The 25,197-nt window shown below is 35.8% G+C and overlaps 1 long non-coding RNA gene across 1 annotated transcript in view; it reads right to left on the minus strand.

Annotated features, from left to right (window-relative positions):
- The window catches only part of LOC132424957 (uncharacterized), a 156,251-nt gene extending 131,310 nt beyond the window's left edge, over nt 1-24,941 (minus strand). The window contains exon 1 of the long non-coding RNA XR_009519312.1: nt 24,909-24,941. This is a non-coding gene — a long non-coding RNA (uncharacterized lncRNA). The remainder of the gene's footprint in view (nt 1-24,908) is intronic.
- Nucleotides 24,942-25,197: the final 256 nt, after the last annotated feature.

Below are 25,197 nucleotides of genomic sequence, written 5' to 3' on the forward strand. Positions count from 1 at the left end.
GTAAAGCAATTATACCCCAATAAAGATGTTAAACAAAAAAAAAAAAGGATTAATCTCCAAAACATACAAGCAACTCATGCAGCTCAATACAAAAAAACAAACAACCCAATCCAAAAATGGGCAGAAGACCTAAATAGATATTTCTCCAAAGAAGATATACAGATTGCCGACAAACACATGAAAGTATGCTCAACATCATTAATCATTAGAGAAATGCAAATCAAAACTACAATGAGATTATCTCACACCAGTCAGAATGGTCATCATAAAAATATCTACAAACAACAGGGTTTCCCTGGTGGCGCAGTGGTTGAGAGTCCACCTGCCGATGCAGGTGACACAGGTTTGTGCTCCGGTCCGGGAAGATTCCACATGCCGTGGAGCGGCTGGGTCCGTGAGCCATGGCCGGCTGAGCCTGCCTATCCGGAGCCTGTGCTCCACAATGGCAGAGGCCACAACAGTGAGAGGCCTGCGTACCACAAAAAAAAAAAAAAAAATTCTGCAAACAACAAATGCTGGAGAGGGTGTGGAGAAAAGGGAACCCTCTTACACTGTTGGTGGGAAGTAAATTGATATAGCCACTATGCGGAACAGTATGGAGGTTTTTTAAAAAACTACAAATAGAACTACCATACAACCCAGGAATCCCACTACTGGGCATATACCCTAAGAAAACCATAATTCATAAAGAGTCATGTACCAAAATGTTCATTGCAGGTCTATTTACAATAGCCAGGACATGGAAGCAACCTAAGTGTCCATCAACAGATGAACAGATAAAGAAGATGTGGCACATATATACAATGGAATATTACTCAGCCATAAAAAGGAATGAAACTGAGTTATTTGTAGTGAGGTGGATGGACCTAGAGACTGTCATAGAGAGTTAAGTAAGTCAGAAAGAGAGAAACAAATACCATGTGCTAACGAATATATATGGAATCTAAAAAAAGAAAATAAAAGAAATAAAAGAAAATGGTCAGAAGAACCTAGGGACAAGATGGGAATAAAGATGCAGACCTACTAGAGAATATAGGGAGGGGGAAGGGTAAGCTGGGACAAAGTGAGGGAGTGGCATGGACATATATACACTAGCAAACATAAAAGAGATAGCTAGTGGGAAGCAGCCACATAGTACCGGGAGATCAGGTCAGTGCTTTGTGACCACCTAGAGGGGTGGGATAGGGAGGGTGGGAGGGAGGGAGATGTAAGAGGGAAGAGATATGGGGACATATGTATATGTATAACTGATTCACTTTGTTATAAAGCAGAAACTGACACACCAGTGTAAAGCAATTATACTCTAATAAAGATGTTAAAAAAAAAAGTGCATATAAAAGGTGTTCCAGGACAGCTAACATATTAGGCCACAAGTCTCAATAAATTTGAAAATGTTGAAATTACACAAAATATCTCCTCTGATCACACGGAATGCTGAAAATCAATAACAAGAGGAAAACAGAGTAAGTAATCCAAAAACATGTAGAATTCAAAAGCATGCCCTTAATCAACCAATGTGTCCAAAAAAAAAAAAAAGTATCACTGGGGAATTAGAAAATACTTTAAGGTGAATGAATATACTTTGAGGTGAATGAATATAAAGAATTAACATACCCAAAGTTATGGAGCAAAAGCAATGACCAGAGGGAAATTTATAGTTGTAAATGCTACTTTTAAGAAGAAGATATAGTTCAAATCAATAACCTAGCTTTATACCTTTTCTAGGAACTAGAAAAAAAGAAGAGTGTAATAAACCAAAATAAGCAGAAGAAAGGAAATAATGTAGATTATAGCACAGAAATGCAAACGAGAATAGAAAAATAGAGGAAATTATTAAACCTAAAAGTTGGGTCTTTGAAAAGAACAAAATTGGCAAACCCTTTCCTAGATTGACTAAGAAAACAAGAGATAAGATGCAAATAACTAAAAATTAGAAATGAAAGTTGGGACAATACTAACAATCTTACAGAAAAAAAAAAATTATAAAAGTACCAGAAGAGAATACTATGAACAACTGCAAGGTATATTAGTTTCCTAGGGCTTCCATAACAAAGTACCAAAGACTGGGTGGCTGAAAACAAGAGAAATTTGCTGTCTCATATTTCTGGAGACCAGAAATCCAAAATTAAGGTGTCAGCAGGGCCACGCTTCCACTAAAACCTAAAGGAAAATCCTCTCTTGCCTCTTTCTAGATTCTGATGGTTTTTCATCTTTAGCATTTCTTGGCTTGTAGGTGCCTGACCCCAAACCTCCATGTTCACATGGCTTTCTCTTGTGTCTCTTCACATAGAATTCCCCTGTACATCTGTGTCTATGTCCAAATTTCCCTTTTTTTTCTACAAGTGCACCAGTCATATTATATTAGAACACATCCTAATGACCTCATATTAACTTCACTACATCTGCAAAGAACGTATTTCCAAAAAGAAGCACTGGGGGTTAGGACTTCAACATATATTTTTGGGTGGACACACATCAACTCATAGCACTCCACTCTCTAGCTCCCCCAAAGGAGCATGTCCTTTTCATGTTCAAAATGCTTTCTCCCCATCCTAACATCCTCAAACTCAATCATTCCTGCACTAAATCTCCAGCTAAAATTTCATCTAAATATTGTCAACTCAAAGTTCAAAATCTTATCCTCCAAATCAGTTATGGGTGAAACTTAACATACTATTCAGCCTGGAACAAAATCCTTTTTCATCTCATCTGTGCACCTTGAGACCAGACAAGTGGTCTGCTTCCAATGGTAGGACAATGGTAGGACTGGCTTAGGATATTCATTCTCATTCCAAAAGGGAGAAATAGGAAGGGAAAAAATGGATCAAGTGTCCGAAGAAAGCCTGAAACCCCACAGGGCAAATTCCATTAGATTTCAGAGCTTGAAAATAATTCACTTTGGCTCAGTGCTGTCTTCTGTGCCAGCTGGGGTGGTGAGCCCTGCCCCCCTGGGCCCTGTGTGCTGTCCCTGTCCTGGGCAGAAGCACCATCCCCTCAGCCCTATGTGGAAGCCCCATCCCTTTAGTCCTGGAGATAGGGGGTCTTCCATCAGGAAGTAAGGAGACAGCGGCCCTGTCTTCTCCACCTGTGGTCTCTGGGTCTGTGATGGCAGCAGCAGCCATATCGGCTTCTGATCTTCCCTGAGAGTCACTTTTTTTTTCTTAAAGGCTAACACTTGTTCCAAACCAAGTGGCTCTATAGGCCCGTTCCCCGACTTTGAATCTTGGAGGTCTGACAGCCTCACTTTGTTGCATCCTGTCTCTGCCCCCTTCAGTCCAAGTTGCCAGCATTTCTGCAGTTTCAGTAGACTGGATTCATAAGTCACAGGCCTAATCTCTTTAGAAAATGGTTGCCCAGCCCCACCCTTAGCATTCTCTCCAAGTACGCTTTCTCATTTTTTTGCAATATGGTTAGGCTGAGAATTTTCCAAGTCATCTAGTGCTCATTCCTTCTTGCTTATCATTTTTTCTTTCTCTCTTTCCTCTCTCATTTCACTATAAGCGCCAAGGAGAAACCAGGCTCCTCCTTCTACATTTTGCTTAATCTCCTCAGCTGAACATCCAAGTTTATAAAAGTTCTACTTGCCACCCAATAAAACACATTCAGTCAAGTTTCTGCCACTTTCTAAAAAAGATTACCTTCCTCCAGTTTCCAGTAACATGTTCCTCATCCCCATCTGAGATTTCAGCAGAAGTACCTTTGTATTTCTACCTCAAGTCTCCTTTTTATTTTATTTTTTGGTCACACTGGGCGGCTTGCAAGATCTTAGTTCCCCAACCAGGGATCGAACCCGTGCCCCCAGCAGTGTAGGTGAGGAGTCCTAACCAATGGACCACCAGGGAATTCCCAATGTAGGCTTTTTTTTTTTAATCAAGCACCTCAGAACTCTTTCAGCTTCGACCCAGTACCCAATTCCAAAATTACTTCCACATTTAAAGGTATGTTACAATTGTACCCCCCTTGCTTGTACCAAATCTATATTAGTTTCACAGGTCACCTTTACAAAGTACAAACTAGGTGGGCTTAAAACAGAAGAAATTTATTTTCTCACAACCCTGGAGATAAGAAGCCTAAAATTAAGGTGTTGTCAGGACCATCCTCCCTCTGAAACATGTAGGAGAATTCTTCCTGTCCTCCTCCTAGCTTCTGATAGTTTTCTGCCTATCTTTGGCATTCCTTGGTGTATCTATGCATGACTCCAAACCTCCATCTTCACATGAAATTTTCTCTGTGTCTCTTCACAGAGTCTTCTCTGTGCATGTTTATGTCTGAATTTCTATTTCTATAGGAACACCACTCATACTGGATGAGGGCCCACCCTAATAACCTCATCTTAACTTGATTACAAATAAATACCACATTCCGAGGTACTGGGGATTAGGACTTCAACATAGATTTTTGAGAGTGACACAATTTAACCATAAAATATTGCAACAAATTAGATAACCAAGATTAAAAAGATAAATTCCCAGAAACACACAAATTCCCAGAAACACACCAAAATTGACTCAAGAAGAAATTAAAAATCTGAACAGTTATAGCAAATAAAGAGAGTGAATCAGTTATCAAAAAATCATTCAAATAAGAAAATCCCAGAACCAGATAGTTTCATTGGTGAATTACATGAACCATTTAAATAAGAATTAACACCACTTCTTCTTAAGTTCTACCAAAAATTAGAAGAGAAGATAACACTTCCTAACTTATTCTGTGAGGCTAGTATTACCCTCATACAAAAGCCTAAAAAAGATATCACAATTAAAGAAAACCACAGACCAATATCCCTTATGAATATAGATGAAAAAATTATCCACAAAATACTAGCAAACTGAATCCAACAAGATATTAAAGAATTATGTACCATGACCAAGTGGGATTTATCCAAGGAATGCAAGGATGGTTTATCATCATACAAACAATGTAATATACCATATCAATAGAATGAAGGGGCATGATCATCTCAATTGATACAGAAAAAGCATTGAAAAAATCCAGCATATTTTTATAATAAAAACACTCAGAAAACTGGGAATAGAAGAGAACTTCCTGAATTTGATAAAGGACATTATGAAAAACCCATACCTAATGTGATGCTCAATGGTAAAAGACTGAAAGCTTTTCCTCTAAGATCCAGGACAAGATGAAAATGCCTAATTTTGCCACTGCTGTTTACCATTGTGCTGGAAGTTCTAGCCAGAGCAATTACCTAATAAAAGAAGTAAAACACAACTAAGCTGGAAAGTAAGATGTGAGACTATCTCTATTTGCAGATGACATGATCCTACATATAGAAAATCACAAGGAATACACAGATGCACACACACATATATGACCAAAGCTAATAAATTCAGCAAAGTTGCAGAGTACAAGATCAACACAAACAAATTAGTTGTGTTTCTACACACTAGAAATAAACAATTGGAAAAGGAAGTTAAGAAAACAATTCCATTTACAAGAGTATTCAAAAGAATAAAGTATCTAAGAGTAAATTTAACAATGAAGATTAAAAAATTATACACTGAAAACTATAAAATATTGTTGAAATAAATACCTAAATAAATGAAAGACATCCATGTTTATGGATTGAAAAACTTAATATCGTTAAGATGAGAATACAACCCAAACTTATCTATAGTTTCAATGCTGTCTCTATTCAATTTATTGAATCCTTATTTCACTTTTTTTTTTGGTAGAAATATAAAAGCCAATTCTCAAACTCATTTGGATTTGCAAGCCATCCCAAATAGCCAAAACAATCTTGAAAATAATAAGATCAATGCATTCACACTTTCAGATTTCTAAACTTATGATAAATGTACAATTATCAAGACTTTGTGGTACTGATATAAGGGTAGACATGAACCAATAGAATTAAGAGTCCAGAAATAAACTCATATCTATTGCCAATTCATTTTTAATAAGGGTGCTGTGACCATTCAATGAGGCAAGAAAAGTTACTTCAACAGTGATGCTTGGATAACTGGTTATCCATTTGTAAAAGAATGATGTTGGACCCCTAATTCACACTCCATACAAAATCAACTCAAAATGGAGTAACAATCTAAATATAAGAGCTAAAACAATGAAACTTTTAGGAGAACACATAGAACTAAATCTTTATGACCACGGGTTTTACAAAAAACAATGAAACTTTTAGGAGAACACATAGAACTAAATTCTTATGACCATGGGTTTTATAATGGATTTTTAGATATTACATCAAAATCATGAGCTACAAAAGAAAAAATAAACTGAACCTCATCAAAATTAGGAATCTTTGAACACCAAATGGTATTTCTAAGAAAGTGAAAAAACAACCTACAGAATGGGAGAAAATATTTGCAAAGCATACATCTGATATGGGTCTAGTATCCAGAATATATAAAAACTCCTAAAACTCAACAACAAAGAAAAACAGCTCAACTAAAAATGGCAAAGTAGTTTAGTAGACATTTGTCTTAAGATATATAAATGTTCAACAAGCACATGAAAATATGGTAAACATCACTAGTTACCAGGAGAATGCAATTCAAAACCACAATGATACACTGTCTCATTTTCTATTTCTTATCTCCACCTGAGCCTCAAAAAAAAAGATATAGCATCTGATATTTTTCCTTAAGGAATACTGTTTTACTTTGAATCTTTTTGTACTCTTTACTTCTAATTGGGTGGTTTCTAAGTATCCATCTTCAAGTTTAAGTTTATTGACTCATTCTTCCATATAATCCAAATTGCTGTTATGTCAACCCAATGATTATTCTTTATTTTTATTTCAGATCTAGAATCTGCATTTGATTATATTTAAGATTTTTTATTTTCCTATTGAACTGTTTATTCATTGTGTCTATGTTTAAAACAGCTGCTTTAAAGTCCCCTTATTCTAATAAAACAACACTTGGATTATCTCAGGGTTACTTCATTTTGGGTGTTTTGTTTTGTTTTGTTTTTGTACAGATGGTGTCTTTGAAGATGGAAGAAGAGGGCCATGAACTAAGGACCTCTAGAAACTGGAAAAGGCAAAAAAATGAATTCTTCTCCAGAGCCTCTAGAGAGGAACTCAGACCTTCAACATCTTGGTTTTAGCTCAGTGAGACCCATTTCAGATTTCTGACATCCAGTAGTGTAATAAAATAAGTTTCTTTTAAATTTAAGCTACTAAATTGGCGTTGGTATTTTCAGTAGCAATAGGGAATTAATAAGCTTCCTAACCAGGTGACATCTGACAGCTAATTTAACCTATGACTTTATATGTCAAAAAGGAAGATAATAAGCATATTAAACTCAACAGTGTATTAGCAAGATGAAGTAATGCATACAAAATACTTATCTCCATAACTGGCAATTGGAAGTGTTTAGTAAATGTTCATTTATTCGATGAGATTAATCAAGTATCTACCATGTGTTAGTTTCTATTCTAAGGGGTAAAAATATAGAAGGGAATAAAAGGGCAAAAATGATGCTCTCATGTTATTTAAATTCTAGTAATAGCTAGTACTTGAGTTTCTCTCTGTTCATCACTTTTCTAAACACTTTACATATATTAATTCACACAGTTTTCACAATAACCATATAAGTTCTATTATCATTCCTGCTTTACAGATTAGAAAATTAACTTGCCCAGCATAAGTAGAAGACCTAGAATACGAATCCAGATCATTTGTCCTAGAATGCATGCTCATAAATTTTATGTTGTCCAACCTTGTATTGTACTCTGATTATTACTGTAATTATGTGATTTAATGTTCAAGGTGAAGGGCTTCATTATGACATGAGAAAATGTGTTTAGATATATTAAAGAATAAAAATGTTACTTTCTGGAGAGTAAGCTAATGACAATGATAGTGAATGAAATTAGCAGGTGATAAAAGCACAGTCACACAGGTTCACCGCTTAATCCATTGTTCTAAACACCATGCAATGTATTTAGGATATAAAGATAAAATATTGAGTGACAAGTTGATTTGGTAGTGCACATTATCCTGATATTTGAAAAATAACTTTTTGAGACCTAGAACAGCATGTGGAAATTAGATAGAAAGTATTTGAATATTTCTTAAATAAATGTTGAGCTTTTTATTAAGGCATTCTGTCTTATTTTCATATTTTAATGGCAACTATAGAAAGGCAAATATATTCCAAATTTTGAATATGCTTCTCCTTTGTGTTTTTGAATGTTGGTTTTGTTTCAATCTTAACTTATAGTTGAGATTTGTTTAATTCTTCCCTTTTAATTTCCTAACATCAGTATTTGTTTCTTTTCATAGTCATATTTGGAAAGAAAGTGATTTTTTTTAACTGCTTTCCTTTCAGGAATTCTACTATTTTTATTTCTAAGATATTTTAAATTTCTGTTTCATTTAGTTGTTTTCTCATCTTTCTAGACTTTTTTTTTGCTTCTACTTTACCATCATATGCCTTTTTTTCTGGATTATTTAAAATCATCATGTAGTTATTTAAGAATATACGTTGATGTGGGATGATGTTTAAGCCACACTGAGAGACTGTTTAAAATTTTATGAAAGGAGCACATTAAGATATTTCTGTATATGTAGATAACCACACATATGCATACCTATATATTAACTTGCTATATATTTTTGTGCATATATAAATATATATAAACTATATTACATATTACATATATAACCTTATAAGAAAAATGTGTATATATGATGCTTAAAAATGGCTTTTTCAATTGTGAAATTAAATTTTTCTTCTTTTTAATTTTTCTACAATGAACAATCCATTGTATATAATTTTTAAAGAAAAAAATGGTTGAAATGTTAACTTGTTGATCAACAATAAACAGTGCTAATAAGATATCAAAGTCTGTTACAGAATAAAAGCTGTACTTTGGATTTAGCAGTAAATGAATTTATTGACACATCTGTAAGAGCAGTTTCAAAAGACTATGGTGACAGACACCAAACTGCTTTTAAGGAAGAATTTAGGGGCATTTACATATCAATTATTCCACAATAAATTCCTTTTTTAAAAAATGAACTAAAAGGAAAAGAAAAACATGGAACAATTAATAAAGAGCATTCTTCAAAAAGTGTGACAAAGAATCCAGTTCCTGGAATCAAGGGAGGGCACAGAGATGATACTGTTTTACCAGAGAGGAGAGATTTGATATATCCTTATGATGAATTGGGAGAGTGGTTGAAGATACTAATGAGAGGGAATATACTTGATAAAATATGATTTTTGAGGGGGAAAAAAGTTGATGGAATTTAGTTCATACGTAGACAGGTCTTTGAAAAGAGAAGAATACTTTTTTCCAATTAGCAAGAATGAAGACAACTGATATTATAGAAATGAAAAGTGGGGTATAGATTTTGATCTGTGAAAGAAATACAGAAGTAATATATTTTGAAATGTTTGCAGAATCAAATACATTTTTCCTTTTGTTCTATAATTTATATATAAGCAGCAGTATGTTATTATTGATATAACAATCGATGGCCCATGGCTAATCTTGGTTCACAAAAGTGTTTTGTTTATGCCTCAGAGAAATTAGAGACTTCCAAATAAAAATCTGGATTTCAGTCTTGTTTTGAAAAATTGAAAGTATTCTTTTGCTGATTCTAAAAGGTCCCACAATAACAATATTTTTGAAAATCACAATTCTAGGACAACTTAAGCTGTTTTAAATTTTTTGGCCAGATGCATTATAAGAAATCTTCAGCCCTCCATTGACTGTTCTAATCTCTGCTACACACCACTGCCTTCTACTTTTTAAAACCTATGTAATTTCTATCCATAACATTTATCCATTGAGTACACTGGGAACTATGAGTTATAGAAAGATGCTTATTTGTGAGCCAGGAAAGGAACACCATTGTTCTCATCTCAAGAAATCGATCACCAATGTGTGGGATGAGGCCCTTATATCTCAAAGCTTTGATGAGGCCCTTATATCTCAAAGCTATGGGATCATAATAGACAAAATCTCCCATGAACTTTGTGGGTAGTCAGACTGATAAACCTGTAAGGCTGAAGTGTACATTAGCAATAATGGTTCTTTGTAGTCCCACAATCTTAATACTGTGATAGTGGACGTGAGTTCCAAATTCTGGAAAATCAATGTTTAGGTTTATTTTCTTATATAGTTGTATATTTTCCCTTTTGTTATGTTTTCAGTAGTATTTTAATGGAAGTTTAGAGATGAGTATGTCAGGGTTCAATATGCCAAACTAATGCCATTTTAACTAAGTATTAAGAATATATCTCTTACCAATATACCCCCTTTTTTTTCCTCTAGGCATTCTGTACCCTCTATTTCTCTTAGTGAAATACATGTCTAAGGAAAAGGTACTGAGGGAGGGGTAGGGAGAGAGAGAGATGTGTGAGGAGGAAGAAAAGAGGGAGGGGGTAGAGAAAGAGGGAGAGAAGAGGAGAGGAAGAAAGGGAGAGAGAAATGTGAATGGATTCTTGGAACTTCATAACAGAACACATTTGTTTGCCCAGATGATGGATTTGAAAAATAAACAAAAACAATATTTGCAACAGGAAATCTTTTTTCACAAATTACCCATGCTCCAGGCTGGAAAGAGAATACCGAGTGGAAGCAGTGAAGGAAAGAGGCTCTAGACCCAGGAAAGTGAGATAGTAGGACCCTGAGGGCTTTGTGGAGAGAAATGGAGAGACTGTCATGATATGCCCAGTCCTTAGATCTATATAAGTCCATTCGCAGTGGCTGGGAGCCAGATCAGCTCCCATGTGGACTCCCTATTCATGACAACACTTAAACTTTCTGAATCTGAGAAGCATCCTGGATTGTCTTACCAGTTGGCTTCAGGTTCAAAGCTGATCACCCACCAGCAGCTGAATGTTTAAGATACTCAGCCATGCCCTAAGACCTGAACCCCCTTCCAACTACTCCATGTATTAAACAGTCTTTCCATCACCAAGGACATGTATAAGTCCCTCAAGAAAGGGAATGGGTTCATAGACATCTACCATTACACTCAGAATAGTGCTTCCAATTCTCAACTAATGATTAAGTCCTCCAAAATCTGGAAGGACAATCCCCAGGTACATCTGTACTACCCAAACAGTATTTGGGTCAAATTGATTGGCACTAGCTGAAGATTTTTCCCTGAACTGGCACAGGGATAAACCATACTCTTGTTATACAAGTTGAGGAAACTGGATATAATCCTGAAAGCAATTGGCAGCACTTGTTGTGTTTTAAACAAGAGAGACTAGAATTTTTTTTTAATTAATTTTAGGACTATCACTCTGATTGTAGTGTGGAAATGGAGATAGCAAGTGAGGTTAGGACACAGTCTAAGTAGTAGAAAGACCTGGGGGAAAAGCTGTTAAAATTGCATTGACATATGTGATCTTGAGCAAGTTACTTAACTGCTTGGAACTTACTTTATAAAACGAAAATAATAATTGACACACAATTATGTTGTGAGATTTCAATTGTATTGTTCCTATGACCATCTGACATTGTGCAACCACATAATATAAGCTTCTCCCACCAAAATGTTAGTTTCCTAACGGTAGGGAGTGCATCTAAGCACATAGTAAGCACTTAAATTCTTCAATAAACGATGAATATCTATATGTGTGATATTAATTAATGTGTAAGTAATACTGTTTAAAATAGGCTCAGTTACTATGAGCTTCTAAAATTTACAAAAATGTTTATTTCTTTATAAAGTTGATCCTCGAACAACATGGGTTTGAACTTCATGGTGCCACTTTACATGATTTTTTTTCAATAGCAAATACTATACTACATAATTCACAGTTGGTTGAGTCCACAAATACAGAACCACAAATACAAAAGAAGAGTGGATACTGAAGAACTGTGGATACCAAGGGCAGACAATAAATTATAAACAGATTTTGGACTGTGCAGAGGGCTGGCGCTCCTAACCCCACATTGTTCAAGGGACTATAGTATTTAATGGCTTTTAATAAGAATGTATAATCTAGAATACATACTTGTTTATAATTAAAGAATATATGAGGAAGATTTTAAAATTTTAGGGACTCTTCTTGTATGCTTATCATGAGCACAGGCCTAAGAAATGGGAAGATGCATAGATAGAAAGAATTTATTCACTGATAAATGTAACTCCCAAAATATCAATGTGCTGAAGGTTGTAATTATTTAATTCTGATATTTAGCAATTAGTCAGTATTCCCATATGACTTAATTTTTCATATGCTTAAATAATTAATGACTTTACGGTCATCCCCTAAGTTATCTTGTTGTAATGCTCAATCTTTCAAGCTTGGATGAAAACTTCCTTTTGGAGAAAAGAACTCTTAATTCAGAACTTTGGGAGTATTATTTGTTATATCTATCATTTGAAAAGGTAAATTTTCAAGAGTATATTCTTTAAATAGATTTTAAATAAAGTATGACTGCATCTATAAAGGAAACACAATGAAATGCTTTGACAATTTAATCCAAAACTCATTTTTTCAGATGGACCATAACTTTAGAAATAGCAGTTCATTAGCAATATCTATGGCTGTATCTTCAAAGAAATTTCCCATATGTAGCATGATATTAATTTCCAAGGATAGAAATTTCTTAAGTCTAAACTATAGGGTACCTCTTTGAAACAGTGAATATGTATTCAATTTAATAAAATAGACTTGTGCACTAGTAGTGTGAAAGTATTTTATTCTATGCAAGTAAAATATTCTTTCAAATACTAAACAAACCACACATATTTTAATAGAAAAAAATTCCTTAAAATATTCAGTCTCTAGTTACCGTTTGTATGCTTTTTAATAAGGACCCAACACGGTGGTTAAAAGTACAAGTATACTCAGGGATCCAAGGCATTTATTAATCTCTGTGTTCATAGCTAAGGTGATAATAAAAGTACTTTTTCATAAAATTATTAGAAAATAAGTTTGTATATATAGTCCTTAATAGTGTCATATGTGCATAACTTTAAGAATAACCTATGATTATTATTAATGGTTTATATAATATAGTCAATTATATCACTGACAGTTTCACAAATTCAGTAATAAAGCTAAGGAAAGAGTACATGAAAACAATGTATTTTAATGTCATGTGCCATGAAAATTAAGGAGACATCCTGTGGCAGACAAATGTACGTGCTAATTATTATCAGCATGCTCATTAAAGCTTCAAATATTTTAGCTAAATCACTGTGAAAGAAGATCAGCTTGACCCCATAAGACATTTTGATTCAAACAGTGTCAGATGATGGCTTTTGCATTCCAGCTGTGGTGTAGCTATTAAGCTGTTTCGCATAACGTAATTTATGGTGGAGATTTTTAATGGGAAAACAGTAGATAATTGCATGTTTGGTTTTTTCTTACTCATTTCAACTAAACTCCTCTCTTCTGTTCAGTACTAGTGTACAATCAATTTACTGACCAAAATGGCATTGATAATCAAGCAGATTAAATATTGTGTTGAAATAGGATTCACTAGTACAAGTCCTGAATGTTATACCTTATTGTTCTGAACATGCACTCCAAAACTTTTGACTGAAGATATAAGAAAAACTCTTTCAAACTGGCTTTCACTACACAGAAATTCAGAGCTGAGGTGTGTTCAGAGTTGGTAATTCAGTAGCACAATGACAACATCGAGGACCCTGGTTATTTTTCACCCTATTTTGTTGTCAAGGTGACAGCTTTGCCCTCAGCCTGGCTCCTGTCATAGACATAATGATTGCTGAAGTCATGTCAAGACACAATAATTATCTGAGGCATAAAGGGAACTAGTTTTTCTATGCCTCTCCTTAAAAAAAAAAAAAAAGAAAAGAAAAGAAATATGACCAGAAATACCAGCAGACCTCTCCGTATATCTCACTGGCCAGAAGAAGATCCTATGCTAACCCCTGAACCAATAACTAGAAAAGGGAATGGAAACCTCTTTGCCTTAGAACCAACCAAGCCTTACATCCCAACAAAAGAATGGAGTCACTTTTCCCTAAGACACATGATGAAAGGATGAACGTATTAATAAAAAGGGGATTATGTTACTAAAAAGAAAAGGGGAATGACATTTGTTGGACAACAGTATCTGCTTAAATAATCAGGAACATCTTTTTCTTCCAAAATCATAAACTACGTTGTACATCATCAACTTCATATTTGATTAGTTACAGATGAAGAATGCTAGACTTTGCTAAAGTATTTTGTAATATAATCTGTCAAATTGATATAATAGAATTAGTTAACTTTCAGATTAATGCATTCATTATTTAATTCATTCTCCATTTATTTCTTGGTAAAAAATGATAATTATATACCATATCTGAGTTAGGTATTAAATGTAACTTTGTAAACAAAACACATATGTAGATATATGATGCTAATAAGCTTAGAGTGATAGGCCAAGCGTTAATATACAATAGATATAAAATTAGAGAATATAAATGATATGATGGGAAATTACAGGCTACTATGAGACAGTAAAATCTGAGGGGTAGAGGAGATATGTTAGATTGTGGAATCTGAGGGATTTCAGGGGGTCTCAGATGAGAAAATGACATTTAAGTTGAGTCCTGAAAGATGAGCAGGTATTGACATTCTTTCCTTGACCTAATTTTATTCAGCTTCCCCTGAACTTTACAAGCAGGCCCAGTTTGTTTTCTCTGTGTTGTCCAATCTTAGCCAGACTCCGGATAGGTCAGTTTAGCCAGAATTCCCCTCAACCCTGATGTCTCCTCTTACTCTTATTTTCCATCCACTGATCTCCACACTGCTCCTTGGTTATAAATCCCCTCTTGCCCCCACTTTATTCAGAGTTGAGCCCAATCTCTACTCAAAATTCCATGCAGTGGTCCCTACACCTGTGCTGATTGTCCTTCCCTTAAATAATGTCTGTCTTATTGTGCTTTAACAGTACTGTTGAATACATTTTTTCTTTAACAGTGTTCACTGTGTAAAGAATTGGTGGGAGGGGGCACCAGCCCTGAAAGAGACCACTCTCTGCAAAGAACCTTAAGGAAGAATGAACTTTTACGAGTACAGAACCAATCATTTTAAAAAAGGACAACTTCAAAGTAATGATCAGAAATCATTGTTTAAACTTTAAGTCCAGTTTAATTTTAATCTATTAAATCTTGTTTGTAACACAATACATTTTATATGTAATGTGTTTTTTACATAACTCAATGCTATTTTTAAAAATGTGTAACTAATTTTCCTTTTAGCTGGGGAAGCAAATTTATGGAAATTGAAATTCACAAATAGAAATTATTTGAAGTCTTGTAACTTCAGTAAAATATGCATTTTAATTAGTATTCAAAGGATGCTTTTATATTCATATTAATATAGCATAAGTGACTTTCTAGAATTATCAAATGAATGGGATTTATAATAACAGTGCTTTTACATTATTCATCTTTGAAAAACATTCATAGTGACTGCTTTCTTTAGCAGAAACCATATATGTTTACCTCAAAGCTTACATTGTTTTATCATTTCACAAAAGGGAAAATTGATAGGAAGTAGTTAATAGCATGCATAAGATGATATTTGTAACATCAAGAAAAAAACCCAGGACTCCTGATTATTATAACCATGAAAAATATTCTTCAAGTTCATGACCCTTTATATTTGCCCTAGACACAAATAAAGGAAGGTTTTCCCTTCTACTATTTAACACTGTCTAACTAGAGCCTCGTTAGATTAGAATTTCCTCAATTCTGCCTCTTCTTCTTGTGTAACCCCAGGGAAAATATGTAATTACTATAAGCCTTTATTTACTCACATCCTTCTAAAATATAAGTTCTAGACAGGCAGGACTGTTTGTTTTGTTCCCTGGTGTATCTCCAGCACCTAGAGTCCAGCACATAGTAGGAACTCCAAACATATCTGTTTAATAAAGTTAAGTTCTTTAATAAAACTCTTTGGAAGTTTCTACGGCTATTAAATGATACTGTACACTTAAATGCTGTTGAAAAGGCTGACAATAGGTGCTTAACAGGTATGGTAGGTGTTATAAATAACATTTCCAAATGTAAAATATCTAGCCTTTAGAATTAGATTAACATTATAAATGAATCTAGTTTTTCCCCCAGATTAAAAAGGGTAGCAATTTTATTATTTAACTATTTTAGCATATACTCATTTCAAAATAGTTTTCAGAGAGAAAAAATGTGTCTATACAGGAGGGAAAAAGTCAGTGCTATGTTTTATACATGTTAACCTTAGTAGGCTAGTTTACGTGACTGGGTCATATATTTTGCATTTTTAGTGGCATAATCAATCTATTGGTAACATTACATTTCCTGAAAAGTCAAAAGGCGTTAAAAGATTGAAGCACAGCCATGAATAAACAGATTGGCTACTGTAACTTAGATTGAGAAAAGAGGTGATACTATATTGATTCACTGGGATCAACAGTGAAAAACAATCAAAAACAATGTTAAATGAGGAGCTATTGATGAAACTAGGGATGGCTTTTTTGAATAAAATAGAAGTGATTCTAGTACTTAATTTCCATTGTGTAGGGGGTAGGGATTGAGAGCCCAGCAATAAACCCACGCACCTGTGGTCAGTTAATCTATGACAAAGGAGGCAAGACCGTACGATGGAGAAAAGACAATCGCTTCAATAAATGGTGCTGGGGAAACTGGACAGCTACATGGAAAAGAATGAAATTAGAATATTCTAAAACACCACACACACACACACACACACACACACACACACACACACACACAGAGTCAAAATGGATTAAAGACCTAAATGTAACACTGGATACCATAAAACTCCTAGAGGCAAACATAGGCAGAACACTCTGACATAAATCACAGCAATATCTTTTTGGATCCATCTCCTAGAGTAATGGAACTAAAAGCAAAAATAAACAAATGGGACCTAATGAAGCTTTTGCACAGCAAAGGAAACCTTAAGTGAAACAAAAAAAACAGCCTACAAAATGTGAGAAAATATTTGCAAATGATGCAACCGACAAGGGATTAATCTCCAAAATACACAAACAGCTCACATAACTCAACATAAAAAAAAAATCCAGTCGAAGAATGGCCAGAAGATCTAAATAGACATTTCTCCACAGAATACAAACAGGTGGCCAAAAAGCACATGAAAAGATGCTCAACATTGCTAATTATTAAAGAAGTGTAAATCAAAACTACAGTGAAGGATCACCTCACACCAGTCAGAATGTCCATTGTCAAAAATCTACAAACAATAAATGCTGGAGAGGGTGTGGAGAAAAGGGAACCCTCCTACACTGTTGGTAGGAACGTAAACTGGTCCAGCCACTATAGAGAACAGCATGGAGGTTCCTTTAAAAACTAAAATAGAGTTACCATATAATCCTGCAATCCCACTCCTGGGCATATATCCAGAGAAAACTGTAATTCGAAATGATACATGCACCCCAATGTTCATAGCAGCACTATTTACAAGAACCAAGAGGTGGAAGCAACGTAAATGTCCATTGACAGATGAATGGATAAAGAAGATGTGGTACATATATACAATGGAATATTACTTGGTCATAGAAAAGAACAAAATAATGCCATTTGTAGCTACATGGATGGACCTGGAGCTTATCATATTAAGCCAGACAGAGAAAGATGAATATCATATGATATCACTTATATGTGGAATCTAAAAAAAAAGATACAAATGAACCTATTTCCAAAACATAAAGAGACTCAGACATAGAAAACCAACTTTGGGTTATCAAAGGGGAAAGGGGGGTGGGGGGAGGAATAAATTAGAAGGTTGGGATTAACATATACACACTACTATATATAAAATAGATAACCAACAAAGACCTACTGTGTAGCTCATGGAACTCTACTCAATATTTTTTAATAACCTATAAGGGAAGACAATATGAAGAAGTATATATATATATATATATATATAAAACAATCACTTAACTATACATCTGAAACTAATACAACCTTGTAAATCAACTATACTTCAATTTAAAAATTGCTTAATAATAAACTTTAGATCTATTAAAGTCAGTTGGTGCAAAAAAAAGGTAATAAATTTGGTCACTTTATTGTACACACAACTGAGGTATGTTTGTCTATTTATGGAATTTATATATTGGGTATTATTTTGAATGATTAACATACACAATTACTTTCACTTTAAATACTGTATTATGGATGAATATTCACAGCTCCAAGTCCAGCTTTCTCCTGCCTAGTATATTATTGACCTTTTTAGATGTTAACTTTCCTCATCCACCTAATATCTGATTTTTCTTCTAACAAAAATCTGATTTTTGTCTCTCTTCTTTCTAGTTTTTCATATCTTTAAATGTACTATAAGGCTCATAATTTCTTCTTTTTTGATTTCTAGCTATTTTCTGAAAATGTTGACATCACTCTGATTGTAGAAAAATGGACAGGTATGGGGTAGAAGGTGGGTGGGTTCATGACCAAACTGCAGAAAATAAAGTTAATGGGTAACATCCAGATACAGGATTGCTAAAAATAAATCATGTCTGCAGGCTAACTTTTGAACCTTGGGTACCAGTCTATGAACATTAGGATTCAAAATTGGAGGTAGTGTGTTATTATTGAGAAAACCAATAATCAAGTTTTTCTTTGAGTGATACATTTAAGAATTATGCTATACAATAAACTTTTGTTAGAAGTCAGAACAGTAGGTACCTTTGGTGGATGGGGGACAGAGAGCGACTGTATAAGATTCCTAGTGCGGTTTAACGAGACTTTTATATTCTGCTGTGGATTTGGGAGCTGGTTTAACAGATTTGTTCAGTTTGTGAATACTTAGAATTTCATACTTAGTACAGGTATACTTTTCTGAATGTATATTTTACATCAATAAAAAGTTTAAGTTTGTCCTATATTCATGCTTGATTATTCAAGAGTATGAGTTGAGTTTATTTTTATACAGACTGGACTAGAAAGGATATTAATTAAATAACAATTCCATGTTTAAAAAGTATTTCATTCTGTTTGTAATTGTTACTGTAATCATTGTAATCAACCAGTTTCAAGCTAATCTATTTTTAAAGATATTTTATAGTTTATTTATGGCCATAAATTATTAGACAAACTATTATGACTTAAGAAACCAATGAATAGATGCATATCATATGAAGGGAAGCGTTAAGATAGAATAAATTACCAAACATTAGTATTAAATCGGATAGACATTTCACAGAATTTCAAATTTAGTAAAATATATTTTTGGTAATGATGCTTAGTGTTGGGTAGGAATCTATGAATTTATTTGTAAGAGTAAGGGAATTGTATCACCTCTCTTCCCTTGTGTCTTAAGTGAAGAGATTATTTTTAACAGATTAGATTGTATCAGTTTTCCTAGCAATTTACTAATTCAGCAAAAAGTAGTGGTTAATTCATTATTTTATCCAGTGGACCAGTTGACTGAATTTTAAATTAATCCATTTAAGTCAACATCCCTCTCAAATATGTAAACACCAAGTATAATCTGAATTTGAAGCAAGTTGATATTGCACTCATCAAGTTACAGCCTTTTAAGCACCAGTAAGCATGAATAAAGTATATTTTCTAATTTTAAACTATAGTAAAACTTATAGACAGACCTGAGAGGGCATATATATGTAAAATGAGAGATTTCAAGTTTCTCTATTCCAAATTAATGCTTGAATTCCCCAGATTATACTCACTCAAAACTATGTCACCACTTATTTTTCTTATCATGAAAATTCTTATGGTCAAATCAAAGTCAAAAGACTTTACATAGTTTTATTACTAAAATATTAGCTGTCATTGTAATGTATACCAAACACTGGGCTGGGTACAGGGGATATAAAGATGGGTAAGTGTGTAGTGAAGAATTAACTTCACCCAAAGAGAGGTCTGGGCTTTTTCCCAGCTCCTGAGAGGTAACCTGTAGGGCTGTGTTAGGAACTGCCCAAGTGGCAGGAGTGTCTCCTGTAATCATGGTGAGCACCTTAGACCACATCTGATAGCTTATGCTAAAGAGGTGACTCATGGTGTGCCCCTAGACAACATATGCTAATAAGATAACTCAGGATGGAAGCTGGCCAAACCACAAGACCAAACGTGATTAGAGGGTTGATGTTTTAAGTCGTAAGATATCAACCCTACCTCCAGGGATAAGAGGGAGGCTGCAGATTTAGTTCAACCACATGCACATAATTAATTAAATCACTATGTAATGAGTGTCCCTGTTGGTAATACTCTGAGGATTGACCCACTTCTATGCCAGGAGGTTAATGCACCCCTGAGAACAGAAGCTTCTGGTTTGAAGCCTCTCACACCTTACTCTGTGCCTCTCTCCCTTTGATGGGCTGACTTGCATCCTTTTGCTATTATAAAATGGTAATCATTAAATATAGTGCTTTTCTGAGCTCTGTAAGTCATTCTGGCAGATATCAAACGTGAGAAAGTTCATGGGAGTGCCACATTTGTGGCATGCTGGTCTGAACTAAAGGCGGCTCTGGGGAACCCCAAATTTGCAGATGGTGTCTTAAGTGAATGGATTTTTGCAAAGGACTGAGTCCTTGACCTTAAGTTTGGTTAAATCTGGGTAGTGAAGTTCTGCCCTGCCTTTAAAAATTAGTAAGACATAAAAGAAATATAGTTAGAACTGGAAGCAGAAGATCATTATCTGATATCCACAAGATGCTGTATAATCTTGAGAAATCACTTAAATATTGATTTTTTCTGTTCCCTCACACCTGCTACTCCTATCTCAAAGTGTTGATCTAAGTTATTGGAATCTCAGCATATAACTTTCAAGGCCAGGTACTAAATACCTGCTTCACCTGGAAGCGACTGAATTAACCAACACAATAGAACATCAGACCAAGAACAATGAAATCTTGACAACCTTGTGCGAGGTCCAGAGTGTTTCTGTTGTCTCTGGTAAGACTTTCTCTCCCCAGACCTTGCAGTTCTAAGAACAGTGAAAACAGAGTCCCCAGATACATGCATACATACATACACACACATGTACATACACATACACACACACACACACACACACACACACACACACACACACACACACAACTACTTCCTGCCTTACACCTCCAAATGACCTAAATGCCTAGTCCTTTGAAATGTTATAATTAACTAGAATTTATTAACTTATTGTCTTTCTTCCCCAAAGAGAGAATCAAGTTTAATTCCATTGTATTGTACTTTACAGCCTATTTATTTCAGTTATCACCAGAAAGCTGGGTCAGGTCTCTTCACCTGGACTCTCTCTCATTCCCAAAGATTTCCTAATTTGATACCATCCATCACAGCTTTCTAAGCTGTCCTCTGCCTTCCTCTTCACTACAAATTCTCCTACTGTGCTTCCTGGGACACATTGGACACATCACTGATCTGTCATCAGCAAAATCTCTTCTTTCCTAATCTTCTGCTCATACTTTCACCTTGATTCCACAAAACCTGGCTCTCCCCTAGTAATACTCTCCTTGGCAGCTCTATCAAACTGTGGCTGTTCATTCCTTATTTTCCAGGTATTATATGATCTACAGGCTGTTAGGAAACGTTCCTGCTCTTCATTTCCCTTGCAGATCGTTTAACATCTGTCCTCAAAAAAACCCACAAGTTCACTCCACCTTGGCACAGGTGCACCAGTGAATGATTGACAAGGAGCTGTAAATTGTGACCCCTCACCTCAAGGTCAGATCAGCCCTGTGACCTGCAGAACTCCTCACAGGACTAGGCTAAAGGTAGTGAGTATCCTAGACCACATCCTTGTTTAGCTTTCCTCACCTACCCTAAACTACTTCCCCCCACCCAACTCCCTTGTGCTGAGACCAATCCTTCAATAAATGACTTTCCTAAAAATCCCCTTTTCAGGCTCAGCCTATAGGAAGCCAATCCAAACTCACTTGGATGCAGACATATAAAAATCTCTGGGTAATTTTTGTTGTCATTCTAAGATTTTAGCAATGGGTTCAATGTCTTTCCATGTTGCCTGGCATAATTCTTGGTGATTTCAGAATAAATATAGGTAGTCATCCAATAACCTCACTTCTACTAATTATTTCCTCTTTCCTTCCATGATTGTATCCTCCGTTCCATATTCTAGGCTTTTGCATTACCAATATCTGCACCCCCAACACATCAACTTGAAATTTCTCACTCATCATTTGCCCATCATTGCATTCACTTTCCAGCATCATGATCCCAATCATTCGTTTTACTGTAACAATTATTTGATTCATGGGAATCTTCAGTCGAACCATCTTGCTAACTTTTCACTCTCTACCCCCACTTGCCTATCTTCACTTTGATCGATAACACTCAGGTGCCATTATTCTTTTCAACCGCTCCCTTGCATTTTCTTCCATTTTCATTCTCACTCCTCTACTTAGTTGAATGGTGTCCTTCAAAAATTCATGGCCATCCAGAATTTAAGAATGTGACCTCATTTGGAAATAGATATTTGCAAATATAATTAACATTAGGTCATACTGGATTAGGATGGACCCTAATCCAGTGACCTGTGTCCTTATGAGAAGCCCATGTAAAGACTCAAATATACAGGTAAAATGCCATGTGACAGTGAAAGCAGAGATTGAGGTGATGTATCTACAAGCCAAGGAACACCAAGAATTGCCAGAAACCACCAGAAGCTAGGAAGAGTCAAGGAAAGGATCCTCCTGTAGAGACTTCTCAGAGCATGTGGCTTTGGTGACACCTTGACTTGAGACTTCAAGCCTCCAAAACTGTGAGAGAATCTATTTCTGGTTTTTTAAGCCACCCAGTTTGTGGTAATTTGCTATGGCAATTTTAGAAAACTAATACACCTGGGAAAGCAACAACAACAAAAAAAAACCCCAAATTTTCAAAACTCTCCACATATGTACTTGAACTCAAATGGTCTCACTGTATTTTTATAACCACGTTTGTAAGTCTCGTTTCCTGACAATCCTATTATATTTTACTATTAAATGATTCTACTCTTCAAGATAAATCCTTCACACTTTCTACCCTCTCCTCAAATCTCAAATTCTCCAGCCTTCCTTGATCTCACCTGATGAAATTGCTTCCCATTTTTCCGAGGAAGAAAAGCAATCCGTAAAAATCTTCCACATTCCCTCATTCACCGAATTTTAGCCACGGGCCACTGTTTGTGCTTTATCCCTGATATCCTTCCTGTTACTATGAAACCCTAGCTATGCTCTACTCTAAGATCATCTCCTACTTTTCTGCACATTGAAATCTCTCTTAAATCTTGCTCCACAAGTTATAGCTCCCTATCTCTGTACCTTAAAACAAGTTTTAGAATAGGTATCTATAGTACTGTTCCATTTTCTTCCCTTTTGTTCTCTCTTGAATCTCTTCCAACTAGACCTTTCTCTAAAATTATTTGGGTAAATGTCATAAGTGATATCCAGATTTTCCCCCAAAATGATCCATCCTGAATCTCCATTTTACTGGAATTCTCAGCACTACTTAATTCAACACTGCTTCTTTCTTTAAAGACTTTTTTTTCCACTTGGCAAAACATTATTCTCCCCATTTCCTTGCTGCTTCCTCATGTCCACTCCTTTGCAAATGCCTTGCTTGTTCCTTTCCATCTTCTAGACCTCTAACTGTAGGGGTAATTGAGGACTCAGCCTGAGAATGACTTCTTTTCCACAGCTATTATTACTTCACAGGCGGTTGACACAAGCTTTAAATACTTTCTTTAAGCAAGGCCCTTCACTTTTATTCCTCTACCCTTCCCATAAATTCTGGAATCCCTACTTGTCATCTTTACTTGGGTTTCCAAAAGTCATCTAAAAACAAGTATACTAAAAAAACTTAAATATCTGCTTCCAAATGTGCTCTTCTATCAAATGTCCCCAACTCTGTGAGTGGTACCACAATTCTCCCAATAGCCTAGGTCCAAAACTTGGTATTATCCCTGACTGGTTTCTTTCTTACAGGCTCCACAACACGTCAGCCAAGAAATGCTGCCTAACCTCAGCAACTTCTCCACTACAAGCTCAGGTGAAGCTACTATTCTCTCCCACCCTTGAATTCGATTCCTTGTTTCCTCCCCTGCCGTAGATAAGTTACTGTCTAAATAGTAACAGGAGTGATACTTTAAAGTCTAAGTTAGTTGCATCACAGTTCTGGTGAAAGCCCTTCCCTAGTTTATTTCACATAGAATAAAACTCAAGTGTCTTGCCTGCGGTCTGTGAGGCTCTCCATGACGATCCTCTAACCAGATTCCTGAGCTCATTTTCTCTCCTCCCTCCCCCTCTCAGTTTGCTCTGGAACTCTGGCTTCTTGGGCAAGCGTGCTTCCTACTCAAGAGTTTTGCAACCGATGTTCTCCTTCTTGAAACCTCTTCCTCCAGTGATGTCACAAAGAAAAGTGAAGTTGTGCAAGAAATACGAAAGGAAGGTACTGTTATTTTAAACAAAGTGGTTAGGAAAAGATTAACTGGTTAGTTGGCTTTTAAGAGAGACATTTAAGTGATCACATTTTCTGTATAAATATATACCTATTTACATTGACAGCATCGTTACAGTGTGCCTACTAGCTGGCTCCATTTCCGTAATTTTTTTTTTTTTTTTTTTTTTTTCCGGTACGCGGGCCTCTCACTGTTGCGGCCTCTCCCGTTGCGGAGCACAGGCTCCGGACGCGCAGGCCCAGCGGCCATGGCTCACGGGCCCAGCCGTTCCGCGGCGTGTGGGATCTTCCCGGACCGGGGCACGAACCCGTCTCCCCTGCATCGGCAGGCGGACTCTCAACCACTGTGTCACCAGGGAAGCCCCATTTCCGTATTTTAAACTCCCTTTTTTGAAAGTGAGAACCCTGACTCCCAAGTTTTTTAATATACTTAAAAATAAAAACATCAATCAATCCTACTCTACGCAGCCAACCTCCTATGTCCACGGTCGCCTTTTTCACCACACCCAGTTCAAACTCTCGCCCCCACCCCTGCCCCTTGCTTACCTGCTCGGCTTCTGCCACCCCTGCCGGGCTGCCTCCGTCCGTAGTCTCGCTCTCCCTGTGAGGCACCGAGCAGCCCTCCTATGAAGACGCGCTCAGCATTGCTCCACCCCCAATACCTGCTCTGGGCTGCCTGCCACGGCTCCCCGCCCGCTCTCCCCAGGTGTGCGCTATTTTGCTTGCCTTCTCATAATGGCTTTAACCTGAAGTACATTTTAAACGCTGTCATGCAGAGATGACGATAATACACCAAATCTGTTAGGGTCAGAACTCTCCTTACTTAAAAGAGGAG

The sequence above is a fragment of the Delphinus delphis genome, chromosome 1 (assembly GCF_949987515.2).
Source record: "Delphinus delphis chromosome 1, mDelDel1.2, whole genome shotgun sequence".
In the NCBI taxonomy this organism is placed as follows: Eukaryota; Metazoa; Chordata; class Mammalia; order Artiodactyla; family Delphinidae; genus Delphinus; species Delphinus delphis.